An 18,103-nucleotide genomic window follows, 5' to 3' on the forward strand; every position below is an offset into this window, starting at 1 on the left:
GTTGAAAATGGGGAAAAGCTGACACTGGGCTATAGTTTGAAGATTTGAAAGTTTTCATTTCAGGAAGGCTTTATTATTTTCTTTGCTCTTGATTAGAGATTTGATAAGGTCATGATGAAGAAAATTGTAAATAACACTTTGCTGCTATTAGATCTTACCTAAAGAAAGCAAGAATAAACTGCATCTGAATTGGCATTAAACCTGGTAGCTCTCTAGATCAAGAATGGTTTCCTTTATTTTTCAATCTTCACCATGGATAACAGACAACACACATAGTAGGTGAACAATATATGGATTTTCTTTTCTCTGTTTTTAAAATCTCTTTTTTATTTTTAAAGTGATGTCTGAAGACATATATAAAGGAGCAAAAGCTAGCTTTCTTTCCCTTGTCTCTTATATAAATGATGTGTCCAAAAGTAGCAGTTTAATTTTGGTGGTGTTTTTTACTTTGAGGTTTCAGTGGGGTGTTTTGAGTTCCTAGGATTGTGTATTGTAATGACACAATTAAATGCAAATGGAGCTGGCACAAAGGTGTTCTTGCTCCACTAAAAGACTATTTTTGAAGGCTGTTTACTGAAACTGATATAACATTAAAAAATCACTTACTTGATGAATAGTGTGGCTAAGTAAAGTCTTTTAACCCAGTAAAACAAGAAAGAATCAATCAACAAACTCTTAGGTTTTAAGTATATTTTTGCCTGGCAAAGTAAAAGACTTTCTTTCAAAAGGAAAAAGTTTACACAGTGCATGCTTAATATGTGTAAATTATTGTGCCTTTTGCCAAATATTCTAAAGATAATCTCTCAAAAAGTCACTTTAAACTAATGAAAAAAAGATAATCATCTTGAAAGTGTCCTACTCAGTGTTATTTTTCCAGTTCTGGAAAACATGAAATAATGGTTTCCTTCCCTCCTTCAACCCAAGTTCCCTTTTCCAATGGGCATAAACATTAGCAGCACTTATTATCATAAAAAGCAAATGTTCCAGCTGTGACAGTGTGATGCAGACTTGGGTTCTGAATTAAATTATTAGGTCCTAATAATGTCAATTAACAGGAATGAGTGGGTTATCTTTGTAAAGGTAATTTCTGTGAACCTATAAGTAGGATTTTCTCTGAACTAAGTACAGAACATCTTTAGCTTACAGTATGGATGCATGCGCATGCAGTTTCTTCAGTTGTGTCTGATTCCTTGCGACTCTATGGACTGTAGCCCACCAGGCTCCTCTGTCCAGGCAAGAATACAGGAGTGGGTTGCCATACCCTTCTCCAGGGGATCTTCAGGCAAGAATGCTGGAGTGGGTTGCCATACCCTTCTCCAGGGGATCTTCCCGACTCAGGGACTTAACATGCATCTCTTACATCATGGGCATTGGCAAGTAGGTTCTTTACCACTAGCACAACCTGGGAAGCCCATAAGATGGGTGAACAGTCCAAATAAATATTAAGTTGTAGAACAAATACTCTTCTTAGAGTGTCTCTTGCAGTCTATTATTTTGTACATTCTAAAGTTGATTTTACTCTTTGGCAAAGTGCATGTAATACTTTTCATAAAATATTTTCTAGAAGTACAAATATTCTAAGACTATACTTGACAAATTGAGGAAGTCACAATGGTTACTCCATCACTTCAACCATCAGGATTCATCAGATACTTATGTTTTATTTGTTGAGGTACCATAATATTTGATTTGTTTCTTTATTTTATCACTTACTTTATCTTCAGCTCCATATTTGGCAACACAGCTTTTGCCTGAGGCAGTATTTTCAAAGCAGTAGTTTTACTTCTTCCAATACTTCCATTTGGGCTTCCCTTGTGGCTCAGCTGGTAAAGAATCTGCCTGCAATTCGGGAGAACTGGGTTCGAAGCCTGGGTTGGGAAGATCCCCTTGAGAAGGGAAAGGCTACCCACTCCGGTATTCTGGCCTGGAGAATTCCATGGACTATATAGTCCATTGGAGCCCCAAAGAATCAGACATGCCAGAGCGACTTTCACTTTCAATACTTCCATTTAGAGGACTTAAGATATAAATTGTACCAAATGTAAGCATCTTAGTATTTTTGCCTTATTTCTCATGTTTATAATTATCTTACTCATATTTTTATAGGTAGAATGCATATTTTTAAAGGACTGAAGATTTAATTAAATAATCCCCAAAATTCATTTTTAAAAGTGAATATTGTAGATGCCACTGTGAGACCTAAGTTTTAAGTACTTTATTACCTTTTGTTTTCTTGGGCTCCAAAATCACTGAAGATGGTGACTGCAGCCATGAAATTAAAAGACGCTTGCTCCTCAGAAGAAAAGCTATGACAAACCTAGACAGCATATTAAAAAGTAGAGACACTTTGCCAACAAAGCTCCATCTAGTCAAAGCTATGGTCTTTCCACTGGTCATGTATGGATGTGAGTACTGGACCATAAAGAAAGCTGAGTGCAGAAGAATTGTTGCTTTTGAACTGTGGTGTTGGAGAAGACTCTTGGGAGCCCCTAGGATTGCAAGGAGATCAAATCAGACAATCCTAAAAGAAATCAGCCCTGAGTATTCATTGGAAGGACTGAAGCTGAAGCTGAAGCTCCAATACTTTGGCCACCTGATGCAAAGAACTGACTCACTGGAAAAGACCCTGATGCTGGGAAAGATTGAAGGCAGGAGGAGAAGGGGACGACAGAGGATGAGATGGCTGGATGGCATCACTGACTCAATGGACATGATTTGAGCAAGTTCTGAGAATTGGTGATGAACAGGGAAGCCTGGCGCGCTGCAGTTCATGGGGTCACAAAGTGTTAACATGACTGAGAGACTGAACTGACTGGCTGAGCAGAGTCAGCAGTTGTCCCTTCTATTGGTGTTGGGTTCCAGAGTGGGTGTTTTGTATATATATTGCCTCATTCATCTTTATTAGTCTATATTCTTGTCATCAATTATTTCTATTTCTTCCACATGCAAAAATTCACTTACCTCCCAGGATACCCATTATGACTTTAGGCTCACACTCAGTGTTAAGGATCTCAAAATCTATATTGGATCTAGGTGGAGATAAGGTTTTTAAGGTGGTTCTTTAATTCCAGTTCCCTGAATACAATTCCTCTCAAGCTGAAAAGCTATGAGCTAAAGAGACAAGTTATCTGTGCCCCATATTTCATTGACCAATATTGGACATCCAAGATATGGAAACTCTAGAAAGCAAGGAGAAACTGATGGCGTGTAGATGTTAAGCAGAGCAAACAGCTTGAGAAGGAACTTATCTGCCCCTCTCCTTTGTCATTTCTTCTAAAAAATCTTACCTAGAGATTTCCATATCCTGCTTTTATATTTTGGACCTAGTAAAAAATACTCCAATATTTATCAAGACAAGAATTGAGTCTTTCCACAGAAACCACAGAAAACATAATTGACCAAAGATAAAATTAGAAAAATTTGTGTATTACCATAATTTTCTATATGAAAATTTAAAATTCAAGGCACTGGGACCAAGATTTTCATCACAAGAAGATTGCAAGTTACGACTATCAGGCATACTATTGCACATTTCAATTTATGCTGCTCCATTTAAGCCATTTCAATCACTACACAGGAATTCAGACCTCTACTGTACACCAGCTCTATTTATAAAAGCAACAGTAGCATTTAATAAAATAACATTTTGCAGATGCTTACTTTTGGACCAACTTCTTTGTAATGGGAAAATACAGTTGTCATAAGACTTTGGATAAGCTTGTCTGGAAAATTTTTGTCCTGCTTCCTTATGTGCTTGTCTGTTCCTCTCTCCTACTTTTCTCACCTTCCTTACTTCCACCTTGCCTCTCTCTCTCCCTCTTTCCTCCATTCTCACTCTCTTCATTCTCTACTTTTTTAGCATAGTTTTCACTCTACTTTTGAGACAAATAATTCTTCCACAGCAAAAAAAAAAAAAAGTCTCCCTCCTAAAAATCCCCCAAACCTCTCCCATCTAGCTCTGAGAACTTGTGAGTATTACCATGTCAAATGTCATAGACAAATGTTTAGAAAATGTTAAATTTCTGAAGTTAATAAATATATCTGTCATGTTTCTTTTTTTATTTCTTAACTGTAGTCAACACATTTCAGTCATATGTTCTTTGCTTTGCCAGTAAAGGGAAAAAGAAATACTCTAAACTGTTAAAGCAACCAATGTCCTCTTTATAGCAGTTTAAATTCAAAACGGCTTATCCATATTCATTGACTATTGTGCATGATAGTTTATGTATTGACATTTTAAAAATACCTACTTTCAGGCTGAAATCAGTATACTTTATGGCATCTATTTGTTTAAAAGTTTTATAATATCCTGAAGTTATAGAATTTTATGAATAAAAGACCATCTGGCTCCCTAGAGTGTGTGATTTTTTTTTCACCCTCTTTGAATGGAGCTTTATTTTCAGAAACATGCTACATTTAAAAAAAAATGGGTTTGTGATGAATAAACCAATGAGGCCTTGTAAAGCACCAATTTTGTCTTTTCAGGGGAGCCTTTCTTTATCTCTTATTTCCATCTCTTTATCCTTCCTATGTCCATAGGAAATGAAAATTATTTTAGGTCTCTATTACTTGCCTTCTCTTTGTTTTGAGTTTTTTTCCAGAGGAGTCTGGGATTGAATCATGGTCAATCAAGGTAACTAGTATCAGCGAATATGAAAGCCCTCCATGTTAAGTTGGGGAAGATAGCATAAGACATCCCCCCACCAAAGATCCCCATGTAAATTATGAAGACATCCCCCCACCAAAGTTGGAGAAGATAGCATAAGCATCCCCCTGCCAAAGATTTCCACGTAAATTTCCAGTCAATTATGAGGACCAGAAACACAGCTATAGCAGCTCTGAAAATAAGGAATGGTGTCATTCACATTCTAGAAGCATCTGCTGCTGCTGCTAAGTCGCTTCAGTCGTGTCCAACTCTGTGCGACCCCACAGACGGCAGCCCACCAGGCTCTGCCGTCCCTGGGATTCTCCAGGCAAAATACTGGAGTGGGTTGCCATTTCCTTCTCCAGTGCATGAAAGGGAAAAGTGAAAGTGAAGTTGCTCAGTCGTATCTGACTCTTAGCATCAGCAATGTTCAATAAATAGAATGCAGGTGATGCAGGCCTGATTAGAGACAGAGGGTTTACTCATAACTCTTCTCTAAGAAATATGAATTGTTCCAGAGAATTAAACTGTGTGTGTTAGCTTTGCTAGGTTATGTTTTTATTTATTTATTTATGGCCATGCCATGTAACCTCTGAGATCTTAGCTCCCCAACCAGGGATCGAACATGCTCCCTGTATTGGAAGTGCAGAATCTTAACCAATGGACTATCAGGGAAGTTCTACTAGGTTATCTTTTGTAACAGATAGTCCCAGAATCTCAGTGGCTTACCAAACAAAAAATTATTTCAATATGTAAATGCTTATGTGTGACAATATTAGAAGACATACATGAAGTAGGCTGATATCAATAACTCAGTAGAATGATTAAGTTCCAAAGTTAGAAATATAGGCTGATAGAGGATGTTGCATTTGTGACTCAAACTTTGTAAGCAACATTGTCAAAGAAAAGTTATTTCCAAATAGTGACCAGAATTTTGTCAAATTCAGAACAAAAGAAAGTTATATTCTATAAAATTCATTATTTACCAAACTTATTTTTAAAATTGTGTTTCTATATGAAATAAATATATGTTATAAAACTATGCCATAGTTTTTACTTACATGACTGGTGGAATATTTAAAACTATGTGAACATGAGACAATATGTCTAGCACCTAGTATTTATTATCTACCGACTAATGAACAATAGTCCTTTTGAATCACTTGAGACAAACAAATTGTCCCAACAAATTTTCAAAATGCCTTTCCTAAGGGTGGTACACCTCTAGTGAGAACCAATGCAGCAAAGCAGTAAAAAAGGATATATGTCTATCAGAGCATAAACCAAAAAGGGATAGGATACAATATAAATATCAAGGCAGATATGATAAGAGGAAAGAGCAAGAAAATATTAAAATAGGAGAACCATAAAGAATAGTAAGAAAATGTTGCTGTGCTTCTGCCTGGAATGCAGGATCTATAGAGTGTTGTTCCCATTCTAACAACAGTAACAAAAAAGCCAAATAAACCATAAAATCATCTTTCTTTGAACTTTTCAGAAAATTGACATTTAAGGCCTAAAATCTAACAAAAGACACGTTCCTTTAAGGAGAGAAGGTTGAACACTGGTTCTCCTTGGCAGAACACGAGAGTAAGAGATGTCAGGTACTGCTCAAATGGACATTAAGAATTTAGCTAAAATGTTTAACATACTGCTAAAGGCCAAATGTGGGCTTATGTGTGACTATAAAATCCCTAGAGACCACAGATACTGGTAGATTTTACACCAACTCACGGGATCTTCTCACATGTTTCTCTGGGGTACTTATGAGAATGATTGAATCGGAGTTCAGAGAAAACCTCCGTTGGTTATGCAGACCTGGAGAGAGGGAATGGCCTCTGCTGTGGGAAAAGCACAAACTGTATGAGTCCTACATACCTAGAGAAAAAAAGGCTTAAGCCTTTCATGGAAGGGAAGCAAACCTTGTTGTCTCTAGGACACAAGTGAAGATTTATTGCAGCTGGGGAAAGGGGAAAGGCTGAAAAAGGTAAGCCTTCTATATTGGGTTGTGTTGGTAGACAAATATCCTGGGCTCAACCATGAGAGTTATCTAGTGTTTGGGAAAGAGCAGGAATCTCACTCCTACACAAGACCTCCTGAAGATAAAATGTAGAACTTGGCTGTCACTGGAGAGGAGAGGCAAGCCCACTGGAGAATTTCCATCTAACAAACCCAGGAATGCCAGACTTTCTTAAGACAGGACAGGCCAAGATAAAGATAATATTCTTTTCAGTAACCACCAAGAAGACAAGAACTAAGTACTAAGAAACATTTGTCTACCATGGGGGATAGGGCAAGAGCATGCAGAAGGATCCTTTCTAAGGCACAGGTAACACAGCAAAGGTCAAAATATGAGAGAGCAGAATTATTAAGAAACACTCAATATGCATACTAGCCCCCAATCTAAGCATTAGGTAAGGCTAGCAGAATTTTTAGTTGATGAGGCATGGAAGTTAATAGTAGCAACAACAAAACCCAAACTCAGGCCAACTCTTAACTAGATTTACTCAATCACTGATAGTAATCATTTAGCAGCAAAACAGGCATAAAAAGTACATGCCTTTGTAAGCATAAACATTATTTATCTTAGCTTCTACTCTCAAACAAACAAAAAACTATGTCACACAAAAAAGCAAGAAGAAGAAGAAGAAAAAAAACTAGTGTCAAGATTCAAGACAATCAACCAAACCAGACTCAGATATGACCCAGTTATTAAAATTACTAGATAGGTATTATATAGTATGTTAATATGCTAAAGACTCTGGTAGAAAAAGTAGACAATATTCATGAACAGATGGGGAATTTCAGAAGAGAAACAGAAACTATGAGTCAAATGGACATTCTAGAAATAAAATTCAATCACAGAGATGAGAAATTCCTTAATTCCTTTGACAGGCAGACTCAACTAAGCCAAAAAAAAAAAAAAAGAATCAGTCCACCAGAAGATAGGATAATGAAAACTATACAGTAAAAATTCCTAAAACAACACAGCATCAGAAGCTGTCGGGCACCATCAAAAGCTCTAATATATATGTAATTTTAATTTCAGAGGGAGAAGAGAGAACATAATATAGAATAAGAAATATTTAGAAAGATAAAAGTCAAGAATTTCCCTCCAAATAATGAAAGATCCACAGATTCAATAACTCAGAGAAATCCAAACAGGATTAATACAAAAGAAACAAAATCCACACAACCTACATATATCTACATATATAATATTCAAACTGCTAAAACCAAAGATAAAGAGAAAATCTTGAAGATAGCCAAAGGGGGGAAATTAAAAAACAACACATGTTATAGAGCAAAGATAAGAATTACAGTTGACTTCTCATTAGACACTCTGTAAGCTAGATGCAATGGGATGACATCTTTAAAGTGCTAAAAGAATAAAAACTGTCAACACAGAATTCTTATATCCAGTATATTTTTAAATAGTAGTAAAGAAATATATAGGTATCAAAATATATCTTTTATATAGATATATCAAAATATATCTAACCCCAAGTACTACTAGCTCAACCCAATGTCCAACTCTAGCTACTAATTTTACCTCCTAACCCTTCAAGCCATTCTTCCTACAAATCCCAAGAATTCTCTTACAAACTTTTATCATTGAAACAGTTTATAATGCAAAAAAATAAAGTTGAAAAGTAATAAGAAATCCACAAAATCACTTTTCCCTCTTTAAACAGTGTATCTCCTGAGTTCTTTAGGTACCCTTCTAAAAATTTAAATGGCTTTAAATGAATACATTTGAAAAAGAGACTTCTGGAATTAATTTCTCAATGTTCAATTATAAAAAAAAACCCTTGGTACACATTTGCTTTAATGAAAATATAATTTATGTTTATAAAACCTCCATTTAAAATGTTTTTTTGTATCTTTCACGAATGTGATTAAAACATGGTTTCAGTGTATTAACTTCAGAAATGAAATTTTATCTTTTGTTTTGACTCCCTGTCAAAGAAATTCCCACTTCTATATTACCTCTCTCTTTTACTCTTTTCCCTTTTCAAGTCCTCCCCATTTTTATCGATGTCTTCTCAAATTTTTGTTTCAATCTATGGATATTTGATTCTATACCATGATATCAAAAACATTATGATTTTTACATTATGAAATTTAATTTCAAGAATTATGGTTACTTTGCTTTGTAGACATGGTTACTGCTGTTTTTCAGTGGATTCTGAACTCCTTGACAATTTTCTTTTCTTACTGTGTCTTTAAGTTTTGAGTTAATTTGTTGATTCATCTTTAAGATGGCTGAACTGTATCTTCAAGTAGATTTTTCAGACAAGTTTTATGAGTTCCTGAGTATTTCAGATTGTCCTCCATTTACCTTCACTTGTCAGTGAAAGCTTAATAAAATAAATAAATTTTACTTCACACAATTTACCCTTCAATGGTCTTTAAAAATATTCATTTTCCTTTAAAAATATTTTGAGAAGAGGCTAAATGTAACAAAGATGTTCCTTAGTTCTTTCTTAGCTAAATCATTCAAAGTCCATCTAGGAAGGACTCTAGGAAGAGTAACTCTAGGAAGCCTGAATTCTCATTGTATTATCTTCTTTTAGTATTTATGACAATTTGAATTTTTCACAGCCTGATAATAATTATCACTGACCACTTCGTGCTACCACAGATCACTACTCTGGCCTCCCTCATCCATTTCTCTTACCTCTTTTCTTAGGTATCTCTCCTGCTTTGTCCATGCTAGCAGCTTTCTCGATATTTTTCTCAAGGTTGTACCTGTGCCATTTTTTAAATCCTCAAAGCAGAAACAATCTGTGTCCAGTATTTAACAAAAAGGCCACAGTTTAAAAAATCAACATGTAGCATAGTGTGGTGATTAGAATGTGACCTTTGTAGGCACACTGCCTGGGTTAGAATTTTGTTTCCACCATTTACCAGTTTGTAACCTTTAGCAAGTTACTTAATCTTGCTTTGCATGTTCTCTCAGCTTTGAAGTGAGAAAAACAGTAGTGCTATCATGAAGACTGCATAAATTGTTTATAAAGTGGTTATAGTATTTAGTAGGAGCCATATGAATGTTTGTCATATAAGTAAAACAAACAAAGTGTGACAATGGTAAACTCAAAATTGTTAACGAATTTGAACACTGATATAATTCACTGGCTAAATTAGTATTTAGGAGATAACAGAGTATCGTTCAGCACATTTTAAGAAAAAATAAATAGTAGTTGTAATTACTGTTTACTTTGTAGATCTTTCCTCAGCTTCCCATATATTGTGGGTCAGCAGCTTACCACTCTAGGATTGAAATGCTCTTAAGTATGTCCCTACAACTTAATTTTACTTGCATTTTTCTCCAGCCTTACTAGGTGCAACTGAAAAATAAAGTTGTATCTCTCTAAAGTATATAACATAAGTTGATATATGTATAAATTATGAAATGATTACTACTGTCCCTACTGCTTTAAATCTAGGCCTCCAGATCTGTATCAGGCAAAGAAAGAAGAAAAAAATGAATACTATATATCTTAACCACCCCCACACAGCAGTCACTCTGAATCTAATCCACAATTTTTTACATTAGGATTTATATATAAATATTGAAGGCAGTTTTTTATTTTCTCAACATCCCCTTTCCAAGAGAGCCCATTATAACCTAAAGGTTTATAAGTGTTCATTTCAAAACCAGAGAGCTCTAGCTTCTAATGGTGAATTCAAACATCCACCTTCTCTTAATGTGTTATTGGATTCTGTCTGCTAGTATTTTGTTGAGGATTTTTGCATCTATGTTCATTAGTGATGTTGGCCTTTAGTTTTCTTTTTTTGTGATATCTTTGTCTGGTTTTGGTATCAGGGTGCTGGTGGCCTCATAGAATGAGTTTGGGAGTGTTCCTCCCCTTGAAATTTTTTGGAAGACTTTGAGAAGAACAGATGTTAGCTCTTTTCTAAATGTTTAATAGAATTTATCTGTGAAGCCATCTGGCCCTGGGCTTTTGTTTGTCGGAAATTTTTAATCACAGTTACAATTTTGGTGCTTGTGATTGGTGTGCTCATATTTTATATTTCTTCCTGGTTTAGTCTTGGAAAGTTTTACTTTTCTAAGAATTTGTCCATTTGTTCCAGGTTGTCCACTTTCTTGGCATATAGTTGCTTGTAGTAATCTCTTACGATCCTTTGTATTTCTGTGGTGTCAGCTGTAATTTCATTTCTACTTTTATTGATTTCAGTTCTCTCCCTCTTATTTTTGATGAGTCTGGCTAATGGTTTATCAATTTTATCTTCTCAAAGAACCAATTTTTAGTTTTATTGATCTTTGCTACTGTTTTCATTTCTTATTCATTTATTTCTGCTCTGATTTTTATGATTTCTTTTTTTTCTGCTAACTCTGGGGTTGTTTTGTTTTTCTTTTTCTAATTGCTTTAGGTGTAAGGTTGTATTTGAGATTTTTCTAGTTTCTTAAGGCAGGATTGTATTGCTATAAACTTCCCTCATAGAACTGCTTTTACTGCATCCCAAAGGTTTGGGGTCATGGTGTTTTCATTGTCATTTGTTTCTAGGTATTTTTTGACTTTGATTTCTTCGGGACTCTCTTGGTTACTTAGAAGCATATTGTTTAGCCACCATGTGTTTGGGTTTTCTACAGTTTTTTTCTTGTTTGATATCTAACTTATAGTATTTTGGTTGGAAAAGATGCTTGATATGATTTCAATTTTCTTAAATTTACCAAGACTTGACTGTGACCCAAGCCATGATATATCCTGGAGGATGTTTCATGTGCACCTGAGAAGTGTATTCTGCTGTTTTTGGATGGAATGTCCTGTACATATTAAGTATATCTTGTCTAATGTGTTTCCTTATTAATTTCCTGTCTGGATGATTAGTCCATTGGAATAAGTGGCAAATTAAAGTCCCCTAGTACTATGGTTTTACTGTTGATTTCCCCTTTTATGGTTGTTAGCATTTGCCTTATGTACTGAAGTGCTCCTATGTTGGGTGCATAAATATTTACAATTGTATCTTTGTCTTAGATTGATACCTTGATCATTACGTAGTGTCCTTTCTTGTCTCTTGTAATAGTCTTTACTTTAAAGCCTATTTTTCTGATATGAGTATTGCTACTCCAGTTTTCTTTTGATTTCCATTTGCATGGAATATCTTTTTCCATCCCCTCATTTTCAATCTTATGTGTCCCTAAGTCTGAAGTGGGTCTCTTGTAGACAGCATATATATGGGTCTTGTTTTTGTGTCCATTTAGCCAGTCTGTGTCTTTTGGTTGGAGCATTTAATCCATTTACATTTAAGGTAATTATTGATATGTATGTTCCTATTACCATTTTCTTAATTGCTTTGGGTTTATTTTTGTAGATCTTTTACTTCTCTGTGTTTCTTGCCTAGAGAAGTTCCTTTAGCATTTTTTATAAAGCCAGTTTGTTGATGATGAATTCTCTTAGCTTTTGTTTCTCTGTAAAGCTTTTATCTGTCAAATCTAAATGAGATCCTCAAATACAATACAAAGATCAATGAAACTGAGAGCTGTATTTTTTTTTGAAAAGATAAACAAAATTGATAAAACTTTAGCCAGACTTCAAGAAAAGAAGAGAGAGGGCCCATATCAATATAATTAGAAATGAAAAAGAAGTTACAGCTGAGACTACAGAAATACAAAGGACCATAAGAGAAAACTACAAGCAACTATATGCCAATGAAAAGGACAACCTAGAAGAAATGGACAAATTCTTAGAAAGCTGTAACATTAATAGGCAAGAAAAGTATTTCAGTACAGAGGCGGAGATTTAGTTCTTAAATAAAATTCAAAAGAACAAACCAGGTGTTTTTAAGCCATTAGTTAAAAGTGATTATTTGGTTATACCAAAATTAAGGATTTCTGTTTGTGGATACCATGCACAAAATTAGATACAGGTGACTTACTGAGATGAGAGAATAAGAAACAGTTAATACTATAATACATTTAAAAGTCATAGTGGATAAAAGTAAATGGTCTTAAGTGTGTGTGCATACTTAAGTTACTTCAGTCATGTCTGACTCTTTGCAACCCTATGGACTGTAGCCCATCAGGCTGCTCAGTCCATGGGATTCTCTAAGCAAAAACAGTGGGTCGCTGTGTCCTCCTCCAAGGGATCTTCCTGATCCAGGGATTGAACCTGCATCTGTTACATCTCCGGCATGGGCAGGTGTGTTCTTTACCACTAGTGCCACTTGGGAAGCCCCAAATGGTCTTATACATAACAATAAGAGTTGCAGAAGGAAAAAATAGGGGAGAGGTAGTATTTATAGACATAATGGCAAAGATAGATATGTCCTAATATCTCTTCAGTCCTAATACTGAAGAGACACAATCAATACTGGGCAAAAATAAGAAAAACATGAGTGAAAGTGGCCAAGGTACAAACTTTCAGTAATATGATAAATAAATCCTGGGGTTATAATTTACAGCACAGTGACAATAGTTAGAAATCTGCAGCGTTTATCTGGACGACACTTAGAGTAGATTTTAAATGTTCTCATTATTAAAAAAAATGGTATGTGTTATGATGGATGTTAACTAAATTTATTGTGATGATCACTTTGTTTTATATATATATATATATTACATCATTATGTTATACACCAAAACTAATGCAATGTTATATGCCAATTATATGTTAGTTTAAAAAAATCATTAAAAAATAAAACAGAAAATGAGACAGAACAAAAAACTCCAAATCTTTACCTGGCTCATTATAGTAAAATTGTAGAATATCAAAGATACAGAGAAAATCTCAAAAGCAACCATAAAAAAGACAAATTCTTTTCCACGAAGCAATGAGTAGATCAAGAGCCAACTTCTTCGGATAAACAGTAGATCTCTAGACAATGGCATAACATTTTCAAAGTTCAGAAAACATCTGTCGAATAAAGAGTGAAGAAAGATGGATGGTTTTCAAAAAAGAAAGTTGGCTGCTCAGTAAAATAGACTTTTACTGAAGAAATTGTTTGCAGATATAATTTTAAGGCAGTCAGCTACTGGAGAATAAAAGAAATAATAAAACAGTAAATATAGGAAAGCATATGGTAAGTTAAAAGCTAAATAATGTGGTAGAAACAAGCACAAGTGTATGTGTAATTGAAATAAATGCATGCGGCGCAAACTCATCAATCAAAAGACAGAGTCAAACTTGAGAAAAACAAAATCTAGGGATTTAATGTGGCACACAAATTAGAATAACCTAAATCAATAATAAAATATACCATGTTCTAAGTGGGATTTTTATATCCTGCAAGCATTTTACTTTTCTTCATATTTATCTATAAATTTCACAAAAATCCCAACATAAAAATTTGATTTAGAAATTTACCTAGACGTGGAGAGGCCCAAGAACTAGCAAGGCAATGCTAGAAAAAAATATCATTGAAAACAGTAGAAATGTATGAACGAGTTAAGCCTAAAATGTGCTGAATTTAAAAAATTGTAGAAAGATCCATTAAATTTTTATATAGCTTATATGTGTATATTTGCACACTGTATGTAGTAAATTAATAGATGCATGAACTGAAGTGTTACACATCAAATTCATGCTTGTTGCCTTTGAGGAGAGAGAAAGGAGAATGGGCTTGGTTAAGGATCAAATGGAATTCAACTTCATATATATCTTTATTATATTTAAATTAAGTTTAATTTAATTCAAATAAATTAAATAAAACACTTTTCTTTCAAAACTGTAACTAATATGATGAATATTTCTTTCTAGGTGGTATATATGTGGATTTGAATATTACTCTTGATCCTTCATTAATATTTTACCAATTAAATGGAATATATGGATAATAAGCAGAAAGATTATTAGCACTATTGTAGAGGGAGAATAAGTAGAAATCTTTCAGCTATTGACAGAAAAAAGTGACAAAAATGAGACTTAAACAGTTTGAACATATTACTATTAAAGCAAAATATATATACATATATATATTATGTGTATGTGTTTGTGCATGTGTATATATAATATTCATGACATATTTATAAAAATTGATCACGTAAGCCACAAATTGCATCTTAATTCATCTTGAAAGGCAAAGCTGTAGAGGTCACAGTCCCTGAAATCAACAGAATCAATTAGTAATTTAATAAAACTTTGCTATTCAGTCACTAAATCGTGTCTGACTCTGTGGCCCCATGGATGCAGCATGCCAGGCTTCCCAGTCCTTCACTATAATAAGAAGAGTTTTGTTTAATCCAATGAGACAAAAAAATATTAACAGAAAGAACGTTTCCAATTAAAAAATATTCAAATAATTTGGTATCAATGAGGAAATTCAAATTACATTAACAGATTACTAAATGTAAATGTAACATGGAACAATATGTTCTGGACACGGGACAACAGACTGGTTCCAAATCAGGAAAGGAGTACGTCAAGGCTGTGTATTGTCACCTTGCTTATTTAACTTATATGCAGAGTACATCATGAGAAATGTCAGGCTGGATGATGCACAAGCTGGAATCAAGGAGAAATATCAATAATCTCAGATATGCAGATGACACCACCCTTATGGCAGAAAGTGAAGAAGAACTACAGTTTCTTTCAAAACTGTAACAAAACTTTCTTGATGAAAGTGAAAGAGGAGAGTGAAAAAGCTGGCTTAAAACTCAACATTCAGAAAACTAAGATCATGGCATCCGGTCCCATCACTTCATGGCAAATAAATGGGGAAACAATGGAAACCGTGTCAGACTTTATTTTCTTGGGCTCCAAAAGCACTGTAGACAGTGACTGCAGCTGTGAAATTAAAAGATGCTTGCTCCTTGGAAGAAAAGCTATGACAAACCTAGACAGCATATTAAAAAGCAGAGACATTACTTTCCCTCAATGGTCCATCTTGTCAAAGCTATGGTTTTTCCAGTAGTCATGTATGGATATGAGAGTTGGACTATAAAGGAAGCTGAGTGCCGAAGAATTTATACTTTCGACTACGGTGTTGGAGAACTCTTGAGAGTCTCTTAGACTGCAAGGAGATCAAACCAGTCAACCCTAAAGGAAATAAGTCCTGAATATTCACTGGAAGGACTGATGCTGAAGCTGAAACTGCAATACACTGGCCACCTGATGCAAAGAATTGACTCATGGGAAAAGACCCTGATGTTGGGCAAGATTGAAGGCAGGAGAAGGGGATGACAGAGGATGAGATGGCTGGATGGCATCACAGACTCGATGGACATGAGTTTGAGTAAGCTCTGGGAGTTAGTGATGGACAGGGAAGCCTGGCGTCCTGCAGTCCATGGGGTTGCAAAGAGTCAGACACAACTGAGTGACTGAACTGAACTGAAATGTAAATGAAAAAATAAGAATTACCAGACATTTGATGAAAGCCTACATCATGACAGAAAAACCAAGAGACTAAAATGGAAAAACTGTCTCTAGCAACAACCTAGAAATAAATTAGGGAAAAAAAGAGAACTTACAAAAGAAAACTCCAATTATTGAATGTTAACTTAAGGGCAATTCAAGGCCATATTGCATGCCTATTAGTAGTACTGTCTCCTATGGGAAAGGCAAGTTCAAACAAGATAAATTCTTGAAAATTAAATATGTGATTGCTACTTAAAAAAATAATTTAAGATTTTGAAAAATAAAAACTTACACAGAATGTAGACTAAAAGGACAGCCATAAAACTGTGTGGAAAATGATCGATAAGATACATACAGGATCACTTCTAAGAGCTGATATCCAATTAAGTGGCCATTCAAAAAAGAGACACTAGAGAAGACCTGGGAAGAATGTTATTAAATTATAAATATAAATAAAGTATAGTTACAAAATTAGTTTTCTAGAACTGAATGGAAAATGTTCAAGTGTTGCACAAAATAGATGAATAGACTTAAATTTGGCATATCCACATGAAGTATTAGAAAATAAACATAAAGATAAGTTCCTAAAATTTCCAAAGAGAATTAAAGATAATCTACCAAAAAATAAGAATTCAACTGAAATCATATTTCTCAGAAATGCTGGATGCTATGAGACAATGGAGCATATGCCCTTAAACATCCGAGGAAGAAAATTTCCAAAGTAAACTTCTCTTGTAATATTATTAACAAGTGTAAGGACAAGATAAAAATATTTTAAAATATGAAAGGACTCAGATATTGTCTTAGGATTTATTTTTTAAAAGGATGTACTCTGTTGAAATAATGGCATGAATTAAAATGGGACGTCAAGAAACAACGAGGGAAAAGTGAAATTCTACCTGTGGCTCAGAGAACAGTCCAGATCACAGAGGTGTCAGGACAAAGGGTTTTGGGGAAAAACATAACAACTTAAGGTGTGATGGAACATATGCAATGATGGAAAGCTTGGGAATACTTTATATGATAAAAAGCACACTGAGAAATGTAGTCAGAGATTCCATGAAAGCAAAATAAAAGAAAATTTTATGAGAAAGTCATTATCCAAAGAGGCAGCCATCAAATACGTGGCATATCTTGGGTGGTTCAGTGTAAACAAGAGGAATAAATTTAATCTTGGACCAAGAATATTCTCCTTCAATGGCACAGGTGACCATTAAAACTGTTTTAAAACAACGATGACAACAATACCATAATTACCACTATTAATTAATGCAATGGAACAAGTTATATAGTTATCAAAATGATAAGAGTGACATTTAATTTCAGCCAAGTAAAGGAGGAATTTAGTCAATAAATGACACTGGGCCACTGACAAAAGCAGTCAGGTTAGAGCCCTATGTTATATCAAAATAAATTCTAGAGGAATTAAATCCCTAAATATTAAAAAAACAAAACAAAACATGGTATTAGAACAAAATAAGACGAGAATATTTTAGTAGTTTGATATAGAGAGTCACAAAATGAGAGACTGTTAACAATGTTTGAATGAATAGATAAGAAAATGTACATAAAAATAAATTAGCAACAAATGTGATTATTTAGGGGCTGGGATTGGATGTAGGTTATAAATCTACATCTATATATCTATATGGATTCTCAGTGATTTTCAGTTTGCTGTGTTTTAGCATTTTTCAAAGAAAATAGATTTATGATAGAGGAATATAACCTACAAATTTGGACTCAATGTATGATAGTAAGCATATACAAATTGAATAAGAGGAAATAGAAAATATAAATAGACCAAAAGCAGAGAAAAGCAGAACCCAACAAATTCCCTCTCTCATTCCTTACTGCTCCACAAAAAGCATCAAGTTTAGTAGGCATTGGATATTGGTCATTTTAACTTTCAAAAGAACAACTAATTCTTAAGTTATTTATTTAGTTTTTACAGAAAAAATAAGAAAAGTTTTCTAATTCAATTTATGTATTCATTTAACAAGTATTTTATGGGTACCTACACTATTAGATTCCAGGGCTCCAGTACTGAATGAGAGTTTTCATGGAGAAAATACAATCCAGAAACATAATAATAAAATCAAGTTATTATATATAATTTTAATATCAAAATCACACAAAG

General features: G+C 34.3%; 1 protein-coding gene across 13 annotated transcripts in view; it reads right to left on the reverse strand.

The window, feature by feature from the left end:
- PEX5L (peroxisomal biogenesis factor 5 like) overlaps positions 1 to 18,103 on the reverse strand; it is an 817,344-nt gene that overhangs the window by 375,281 nt on the left and 423,960 nt on the right. The gene's annotated exons all lie outside the window — the stretch shown is intronic.

This window comes from Giraffa tippelskirchi, chromosome 2, assembly GCF_054371585.1.
Source record: "Giraffa tippelskirchi isolate mGirTip1 chromosome 2, T2T-mGirTip1v1.2.pri, whole genome shotgun sequence".
Classification (NCBI taxonomy): domain Eukaryota; kingdom Metazoa; phylum Chordata; class Mammalia; order Artiodactyla; family Giraffidae; genus Giraffa; species Giraffa tippelskirchi.